Source organism: Salvia miltiorrhiza, chromosome 4, assembly GCF_028751815.1.
Source record: "Salvia miltiorrhiza cultivar Shanhuang (shh) chromosome 4, IMPLAD_Smil_shh, whole genome shotgun sequence".
NCBI classification, from domain to species: domain Eukaryota; kingdom Viridiplantae; phylum Streptophyta; class Magnoliopsida; order Lamiales; family Lamiaceae; genus Salvia; species Salvia miltiorrhiza.
The window spans coordinates 41,102,796-41,113,711 of record NC_080390.1 but is presented as its reverse complement, the minus strand read 5'-3'; positions in this window follow the sequence as shown (position 1 = coordinate 41,113,711).

Genomic DNA, 10,916 nt, shown 5'->3' with positions numbered 1-10,916 from the left:
GCCAAGAACTTCAACATCATGATGAAGTCTCTCAATAAAACAAAGAACAAATTTTAAAATAGAAGGCCATCGGGAATGTCTGTGGGATCTTCCTCCAACATTATAAATGTTAAGGAATTATAGTAGTCCAACATCAAAGAATATAAATTCAGACAATATTCAATGCAGGGGCTGTCAAGACACGGGTCACTATGCTAATGAGTGTCCTACAGCAGCAAGAAAAAAACAAGCTTGCAGCTACTCTTAGTGATGAGGAATAAGTTCTGTTTTTGCAACTACTGATGCATATGACTAGTCAGAAGCTCTTGAAGAGCTTGATGTTTCAAATATTTCTTCTTCTTTTTTTTTTTCTTTTTTTTAGATAGGAGAAATAAGTATATCAAAAAAATTTAAAAATTGTATGACTTTAGACTCAAACCTGAGACCTTTGACCTTTAAACATTATGTATGACTGTAGACTCAAACATGAGATCTTTGACCTTAAATATTAACCACTCTATCACTAGGTCAACGCTTGTGCACATACCTAAAATTTTGTTAATAAGAACTAAAAAATAATCTATACCATAGATTGGAGATAAATCATAACTCCATATATGATTTCATAGAATCACACAAATTACACATTTTTATCCAATTGACTGCAATTTTTTATATGGGGGATGATATTGTAAAAGTCATTCATTTACCAAAACAAAAATCGACGGTGATTTCGCTGGATTTTAATTTTCAAATATAGGATGAAATAATCTAACTAAATCGAACATGTCACTATAAAAAATTCGCTAATAGATAACATATAAAATTTGTTATCTATTAGAAATTTTATACTAAAAGTCATTAAAAACATTTTGACACAATGAATAAAACCTTAGATTTTAAAGTTAGAGATAACGACTTTAATACTCAGGGGTATTTATTGAATTTATTTTTTTTAAATAACAAACATGGGTCGCATTCGCGCGCCTACCCGCCCCGACCCCAGCTTGCGCCTGACCCGAATTAATGCAAGACCACATTTATAGGGAGTTGAATCATTGGAGAATCTGGAGAGTCTCACAGCTAAAAGATAAAAATTTCAAAACTAATATAATTAATTTGAATTATTAAGATTACACAAATTTTAAGACTAATACTGTTGGAAATTGGTTGTGAGTAACCAATGTTTGATAATTTTTCGAGTACCGAAAACATTTAATTTAGCATAATTAAATGGGACAGGATCGATCTACGTTCCGTGTAGATGATCGTAGTATATTTATTTACTCAAAACCGATTTCCGGTGAGTGAGAAATAATTGTTTAAAGTTGGGTACTTGAAACATTGAGCTGTGGGAAAAGATAAGCATTAAATAAGATTTAATGCTTATCCCACATCGGAATGTGGATAACATTTATTACAGTATAAAAGTTATTACATCACAGGATGTAATAAAACTGTGTGCACAAGTGACGGGTTGCAAAGCCCACACGCGCGCGCCGCCGCCGCCGCCCGCCCGGCCCGGCCCCATCGCCCGACGCCCGGCGCCCGGCCCCGGCCCCGGCCCGTCGCCCGACGCCCGGCCCCGGCCCCCGGCGCCCGGCCCCGGTCCCGGCCCGTCCCGTCCCCGTCACCCGACACGCGGCCGTGGACTTGGATCTTGGCAATTGGTCTTTGGGTGGTCTTTGGGCTGGCCTTTGGGCCTACCCTAGGCCCACATCGACTATTATCTTTTTGGACCAATGAAAACTTGGTTCGAATGGGACGAGGCCCAACTCGGTTGGGCCAGCGCATGCACACGAAGCCCACTAGGGCTTGGCCCGGGAGGACCCTTGGTCTCCCAGGAAGCTTCCCACGTAACTGCTGCTGTCGGAGGAGTCATGGCAGAGCTGTTACATCTGTAACTGCTGTCGGAGGAGTCATGGCAGATTCAAACACAGGGCTGTTACTGCCTGTAACTCCCGACACCATTTGAATACCATCAATGGTATTAATCCCGTAGGCTCCCCCATTGATGTGGACTGTGCCTATATATAGGACAACCTCCATGCATCATTCACCACCTGAAAACAAGCATTACACTCTTACTCTGCTGCACTCTGCATCGTAAAGTTCTGTTCTCGCCTCGTTCCAGTTCGCCGGAGCTCGTTGGTGTGCGGTGCTGCTACCTACGAGACGAAGCCGTTTCATCTTTGGGGACGACACGCCAAACCGAGAGCACTACCGGGGCGTATCTCGTCTTGCGGACAGAGGACCCTCCTCGACTCGGCTGCCTTTCTGGTTTTATTAGATTGTAATTTCAATACAGTTTTTCCCTTGTATTCTCATCTCCTACATTTCTGTGTTACATTGTACTACGCCCGCAAGCTTGTAATCCAACAATCGCAAGACGAGATAAGCTTGCAACGTGGGAGTTTTGAACTTGTAATTGAACTTAACATTTTCGAAACCTAAACACCTTTGCTGGAGATGTCGACCGGTCCTGCGAACTCCACCGAGGCTGCTAATGCCGTTGCCGCTGCCAATGCCGCTGCCGCTGCCTCTGCCGCCGCTGCTGCCGCCGCCTCCGCCGCGGCCGCATCAACCGTGGCACCCGCCACCTCTGCCGCTGCTGCCTCCACCTTTAGTGGTGGACATTTTGGTGGTCCAACACCGCTGCCTTTCATGTTTGGTGCTAACCAAACCACACTTGGAGGAGATAGTTCCGTGCAAGGAACGGTTGGCCAAACTCCGTTTGGGTCAACAATTGGTTCCACTTCGAGTGGTTCCGTGGGGTCCATGTTTGGACAGAACGTTGGGGCCTTCGGGACCAACATGATGGGCTATGGCCATGTGGTGGGGTCGGTGCCAACCCAACCCCCAAGGGCGAACGCAACCGCCGACAAGCCACCAAAGTTTTGTGGCTCCGACTACAAGAGTTGGCGTCAAAAGATGTTCTTTTACCTCACGACGTTGGGGTATGCGGGATACTTGACGGACAACGAGCCGCCCACACCGGCGGAGAACGAGACGAGCTTCACCATTCGTGTAGCCTATGATGCGTGGCATAATGGCGATTTTCTTTGTAAAAATTTCCTTCTAGGTGGTCTAGGGGATAGTTTGTACAAAGTGTATGTTGATGTAAAGACCTCCAAAGTGTTGTGGGAGGCACTAGACAAAAAGTATAAGCTAAATGATGCTAGCACTAAGAATACATGTGTAACTAGGTACATGGAGTACAAGATGGTGGACTCGAGACCCGTCATCGACCAAGTGCAAGAATTCCAACTTATCTTGCACGACGTACTCGCCGAGGGACATGTGGTCTCCGACTCATTCACCGTGGTGGCGGTGATTGACAAGTTGCCCCCAAGTTGGAAGGACTTCAAGACCTACCTCAAACACAAACGAAAGGGGATGACGTTTGAGGACTTGATCGTGAGGCTTCGCATCGAATGCGAGGAAAGGAGGATCGATGGCAAGGGGAAGGGCCAAGTTGAGGCCAAAGCTAACTTGTTGGAGCGTGGTGGCCCATCCAACTCCAACAAACGTGGGCGTCCTAATCCCAAGGACAAAGGCAAAGGCAAAGCTAAAGCTCCTGCCCGCAAGTTCGAAGGGGATTGCTACAACTGTGGCAAACCGGGCCACTTGGCGAAAGACTGTCGCAAGCCCAAGAAGAAGAAGGCGAAGCAAGATGCCAACGTTGTCGAGAAGGACTTCGACGATTGGAACGAGGATGACTTAGCGGCGGTGATCACCGAGGAGGTCAACCTTGTTGAGAACCAAGGTGCTTGGTTCATTGACACGGGCGCAACCTTGCACGTGTGCTCCGACAAGAGGCGCTTCTCTACCTACAAAGCTGTTGAAGGGAGGAAGCTAAGCATGGGTAACCAAGCGTCGTCGGAAGTTGCCGGAATGGGTGATGTCGTGCTCAAGCTATCATCCGGCACGGAGATAACCTTGAAGGATGTGCTGCATGTCCCGGACATCCGCAAGAATCTCGTCTCGGGGTCCATACTAGTTAATAAGGGCTTTAGACTAGTATTTGAGTCCGAGAAAGTTGTTGTAACCAAGTTTGGAAAGTACCTTGGTAGGGGTTTTCTCACCAATGGGCTTTTCAAGCTTAATGTTCAGCCTGTCAAGCGTGTAATTGGCAAAACTATCAATGAAAATGCTACTACTTCCTCTTACTTGGTTGAGTGTTGTGATTTATGGCATTGTAGATTAGGACATGTTAATCTAAATGCGATAAAAAGATTAGTAAACATGGATTTACTAAAAATAAACGAGTTTAACACTCAAAATAAATGTCAAATTTGTGTTGAAGCAAAAATGACGAAGTCTCCATTTCACTCGGTGGAAAGGAGCACTAAACCTTTAGAACTAATCCACACCGACGTGTGTGATCTAAAGTTTGTGCAAACTCGAGGTGGTAAGAAGTACTTTATCACTTTTATCGATGATTGCACAAGGTATTGCTATCTTTATCTTCTAAGAAGTAAAGACGAGGCTATTGAAGCTTTCAAGAACTTCAAAACAGAAGCCGAGAATCAACTTGGTAGTCGAATTAAGATGGTTCGAAGTGATAGAGGAGGAGAATATGTTGCTCCGTTTGAGGAATTATGCAACGCTAGTGGTATAATACATCAAACAACTGCTCCATATTCACCTCAATCTAATGGTGTTGCTGAACGCAAGAATCGAACTCTTAAGGAGATGATGAATGCCATGTTGATTAGTTCTGGATTACCCCAGAACATGTGGGGGGAGGCTGTTCTATCAGCCAACTATATCCTCAATAAAATACCGCTCAAGGGAAGGGACGTCACTCCCTATGAGTTGTGGAAAGGCAGAAAGCCCTCATACAAATACCTTAAAGTGTGGGGGTGTTTAGCCAAGGTACAAGTGCCTCCACCCAAACAAGTCACAATCGGTCCTAAAACAATTGATTGTATCTTTATTGGGTATGCACTAAACAGCAATGCACATCGCTTTTTGGTTCACAAATCAGATATTCCAACAATGACTGTAGGAATGACGATGGAATCAAATAACGCTGTCTACTTTGAGAATATCTTTCCTTGTAAAGACAAGGGAAAAGAAGCAGCTAGTACAAGCAACGATACTAGAGAAGAAGCTACTAGTTCTGAACCTGTTGAGACAGTGCCCGAATCGCGAAAGCGACCAGGCCCTGACCTTGAAGTGTCAGAACCAAGACGTAGTAAACGAGGCAGGATTGCCAAGGACTTTGGTCCAGAATATATCGCCTTCATGCTAGATGAAGAACCTTCATCTATCAAAGTGGCGTTCTCTAGACCAGACGGACTACTCTGGAGGGAAGCAGTCCAGAGTGAAATTGATTCAATCATGCAAAACCACACTTGGGTGTTGGTTGATTTACCCGAAGGTTGTAAACCCTTAGGATGTAAATGGATCCTAAAAAGGAAATATAAAGCTGATGGATCAATAGACAAGTATAAAGCGCACTTAGTCGTTAAAGGATTTAAGCAGCGTGAGGGGTACGATTTTTTCGATACCTATTCACCAGTGACGAGGATTACATCCATTCGAGTGCTCCTCGCGATTGCTGCTCTGCACAATCTTGAGATTCATCAAATGGATGTTAAAACTGCGTTCTTAAACGGTGATCTAGAAGAAGAAGTCTATATGGAACAACCTGAAGGGTTTGTAGTACCTGGACAAGAGAAAAAGGTATGCAAACTAGTAAAGTCTCTTTATGGACTAAAACAAGCGCCGCTGCAATGGCACTTGAAATTTGACAATGTCATGTTGTCAAATGGCTTCAAAATCAACGAATGTGACAAATGTGTCTACATCAAGAACACTAGTAATGGGTACGTTATGGTGTGTCTCTATGTAGATGACATGTTGATTATGGGAAGCAACAATCGTATCATTGTTGATACAAAGAACATGTTAAAAAGGAATTTTGACATGAAAGACATGGGGTTAGCTGACGTGATCCTTGGAATGAAAATTCTCAGGACCACCGATGGAATAACTTTGACACAATCTCATTACATTGAGAAAGTGCTCAAAAGGTTCAATGCGTTTGACAAATCGCCTGTAAAAACCCCATTAGAACTCAACGTTCACATGAAGAAGAACACGGGTGAACCTGTTGCACAGGAAGAATATGCAAGAATCATTGGGTGCCTTATGTATATTACAAATTGCACTCGACCTGATCTTGCATGCCCAGTGAACAAATTGAGTCGCTATACAAGCAATCCAAGTAAAGAACATTAGAAAGCACTTGAGAGAGTTTTGAGATACTTAAAGTATACTCTAAATTTTGGAATACACTACACGAGATACCCCCCGGTACTTGAAGGGTACTGTGATGCTAATTGGATATCCGACGCGAAAGACTCGTTATCAACGAGTGGTTACGTGTTCACTATAGGGGGAGGAGCAATCTCGTGGAGGTCTACAAAACAGACATGTATTGCTAGATCCACCATGGAATCAGAGTTCATCGCTTTAGACAAAGCAGGTGAAGAAGCCGAATGGCTACGAAACTTTTTGGAAGATATTCCATGTTGGTCAAAACCCGTGCCGCCCGTCATGATAAACTGCGACAACCAAGCAGCTATTGGGAGGGCGAAAAGTGGGTTGTACAACGGTAAGTCTCGACACATACGTCGACGACATAATACCGTAAGACATTTGATCGAAAGTGGAGTTATCTCAATTGACTATATAAAGTCAATAGATAATCTGGCCGATCCGCTCACTAAAGCTTTGAATCGAGATCAAATGTATAAATTGCTAGAGGGAATGGGTGTAAAATCCACAAAATAAGGATGATTATAGTGGTAACCCAACCATGATGACTGGAGATCCCAAGAACGTGGTTCAATGGGAAAACTAAGCTATAAGATTCCAAGTAGAACACTCATCTACTTGCATTCCCTAGAGAGCAACTGAGTGTTGAAGCCTGCTTAGTGGTAAGGTTAAGTCATTGACTTTTAATGATTCCTGAACACCTCGGGGAGGTTGAGTATAGCAGGATACTCGGGAAAGAATCACCTATATAAGTGAGATGTGGGGGCCGCATCGACCTAACACTTATGAATCCAAAGAGCTGTCCAAGGCCCGCAAAGGACAAAAACGTGAGAACGAAATGAGGTTGAGGCGTTAGTGTGTTAATACTGTTGTCTCGGTATACACGAAGGAGAAATGGTTCAAAGACATCAAGTTCTACCAATTCACCAGTATATCCGATAGTATTAACTAAGGATGGTTCAAGGCCGCAAACCACCTATTCTAATGCACTAAGGTCTCTTGAGAACAGAGCTTGTGTCTGCATTTGCATTTGGCTATTTCCACTCATGTGGGGGATTGTTGGAAATTGGTTGTGAGTAACCAATGTTTGATAATTTTTCGAGTACCGAAAACATTTAATTTAGCATAATTAAATGGGACAGGATCGATCTACGTTCCGTGTAGATGATCGTAGTATATTTATTTACTCAAAACCGATTTCCGGTGAGTGAGAAATAGTAATTGTTTAAAGTTGGGTACTTTAAACATTGAGCTGTGGGAAAAGATAAGCATTAAATAAGATTTAATGCTTATCCCACATCGGAATGTGGATAACATTTATTACAGTATAAAAGTTATTACATCACAGGATGTAATAAAACTGTGTGCACAAGTGACGGGTTGCAAAGCCCACACGCGCGCGCCGCCGCCGCCGCCCGCCCGGCCCGGCCCCGTCCCCGTCGCCCGACGCCCGGCCCCGGCCCGTCGCCCGGCCCCGGCCCCGGCCCGTCCCGTCCCCGTCACCCGACACGCGGCCGTGGACTTGGATCTTGGCAATTGGTCTTTGGGTGGTCTTTGGGTTGGCCTTTGGGCCTACCCTAGGCCCACATCGACTATTATCTTTTTGGACCAATGAAAACTTGGTTCGAATGGGACGAGGCCCAACTCGGTTGGGCCAGCGCATGCACACGAAGCCCACTAGGGCTTGGCCCGGGAGGACCCTTGGTCTCCCAAGAAGCTTCCCACGTAACTGCTGCTGTCGGAGGAGTCATGGCAGAGCTGTTACATCTGTAACTGCTGTCGGAGGAGTCATGGCAGATTCAAACACAGGGCTGTTACTGCCTGTAACTCCCGACACCATTTGAATACCATCAATGGTATTAATCCCGTAGGCTCCCCCATTGATGTGGACTGTGCCTATATATAGGACAGCCTCCATGCATCATTCACCACCTGAAAACAAGCATTACACTCTTACTCTGCTGCACTCTGCATCGTAAAGTTCTGTTCTCGCCTCGTTCCAGTTCGCCGGAGCTCGTTGGTGTGCGGTGTTGCTACCTACGAGACGAAGCCGTTTCATCTTTGGGGACGACACGCCAAACCGAGAGCACTACCGGGGCGTATCTCGTCTTGCGGACAGAGGACCCTCCTCGACTCGGCTGCCTTTCTGGTTTTATTAGATTGTAATTTCAATACAGTTTTTCCCTTGTATTCTCATCTCCTACATTTCTGTGTTACATTGTACTACGCCCGCAAGCTTGTAATCCAACAAATACTCCCTTCGTCCCAATGAAGTTGAGACATTTCTTTTAGCACATCATTTAAGGAGTCAGTGCTTAATATTTTAAGTGTGTTTTTAATTAAGCTGATAAATGATTATATGTGTAATTAGTTATTTTTAAATAATTTTGAGGTCAAATTTATTTTTTCAATAATCTAATTATTTTTTTAATAATCTAATTATATGTGTAATGATTTTTTAAGAAAAAAATTAACTCAAAAATAAATAACTCCCCCCTCCCTAACATGCTGAACCCGTCACAAAACTCCATCCTCACCAAAACTCTAGCGCTGCCTCACCCCCCACAAATTGGCCCAATGCCGCACCCCCTCCCACCTACGTTGCTTCCCCCGATTTCTTGTCTATCTCACGTATCCTCTATACATTTAAGAAAAGGAAAGCTCAGATAATAGATAACTCTTTTGGGGCATCACACTGCGTATCCTATTAGGCCAATTATTGACTAAAAAGCAAAAAAACTCATAACTATTAGGAAAACAGCAGGGGTGCCCGACAACGGAAAACATACTCCATACATTCAGTTTTCATTCGTCAAAGAAGGTTCCCATTTCTATAATTACAATTTCGTCTTTGAACCCTAGATCCCTAAAAATTGCGGTAGTCTCCCTTAGCGGGGCCTCTGTGCTTCCCTCAATAAACAGCCTCTGCTCGCTTACCTCCCTTAGAGCCGCCACCCTCTCGCCTTCATAAAAAAAAAAAAAAAAAAAAAAAACGCTGCAGTCGTCGACCTTTTATTCCCACCAGAGACAAAGAGAGGGAGAGAGAGTAATGAAGTGAAAAAGTAAAAAGAAAGAGAATAATTAATAGCTTAATTAAGATCTTAATTTCTCTAAAAAAAAATTTCAAAAGAGAAACGATTCAATTTCGTTGGGACGACACGAAAAGAAATACGACTCAACTTCGCTGAGACGGAGGAAGTACTATAATTAATTTGAATCATAGGAGAATCTGGAGAGTCGCATGGCTAGAAGATCGAAATTTTAAAACTAATATAATTAATTTGATTGAATCTATTAAAATTAGGAGGTAGAAGTTTAAAATATATGTAATAAAATTATAAAATTAGCCTTTTTAAACTGTTACGAAAATAATAATCTATAACTAATTATTTAATGTTATCCGTAATCTCAAAAAAATCAAAAGCCAAGATTAATTTTAATTTTCTCTTTATTTAAACCATTTCCAATATTGGCGTCACACCTAAAATTCTGTTAACTGAGATTCGAAAATGATGCATTGTTGGTCATTGATTGGCGAGGAATGATACACATCAACCTCAATATACTTTTCTTGTATTTTGTCACCATTTGGGCACAAAAGAAAGAAAGTCACCCCAATACAAGGAGTAGCAAGGAAAGATTAAAACTGAAACTGCATTTATTCTACGGCCTCCGTTCTTGCAAGAATTTTCTAATTTTTTTTTAAATATTCATAAAAAAAATTACTATTCCCTTTATCCAACAAAAAATATGACATTTTTATTATTTTTAGTATCCATAAAAATTATATCATTTTCTATTTAAGACATGACTTCACCATTTTTTTTTTATATTTTATCCTTACAGAAATCCTTTACTTACAAAAAGAATCATATTTGATTCATATAAAAGTCACCACCCATTTTATTAACGCAAAATCTTATGTGCGGTCAATCGCATACGATGCGAACGATTTGAAAGTTTACATTTCTTCACAATAATGTTTACTTTTATTCATAAGAACTTTTACTTTTAGTTATTTTCACTCATTAATACTTTTATTCTTAACTATTTGGTCTAGTAATTATTCTTACAATGAAATGTAATATTTCTAAATTATTACATTTATTCACGATAATTGTTACTTTTATTCATGAGAATTTGTACTATTACATAAGTATACATCTGTACGAACAAATGTATCTCATGCTTATTAAAAGTAACCCACCGCATGGGATGCGGTCAATTACACAGGAGACCAACCCTTTTATTAAAACATGTGTCCATCAAAAGTGTCATACTTTTGATGAACGGATGGAGTACCTATTTTTGGACTATAATTATAACTCATTTTTATCACCCTCAATGCACTAAACAACCTCTTTTCTACTCTCAATATACTCGATAATATTTTTTTAAAACCCGTATTACTCCTTATTAGGAAGTTCGTTCAAGGATGGATAGAGTATTATTAAAAATCAATATAATTCATAATTTTGATAAATTAAGATTGATTTCAAATCGTTTCAAAAAAAAAAGAGATTGATTTCAAACCAGTTTATGTTTTCTTACACATAAAATAATGATTTAGTTGTAATTATGTTTTTCTTTACATGTAAAATTAAATGATTTATATTACAATAATACCTTGTGCATAATTAACAGAATAG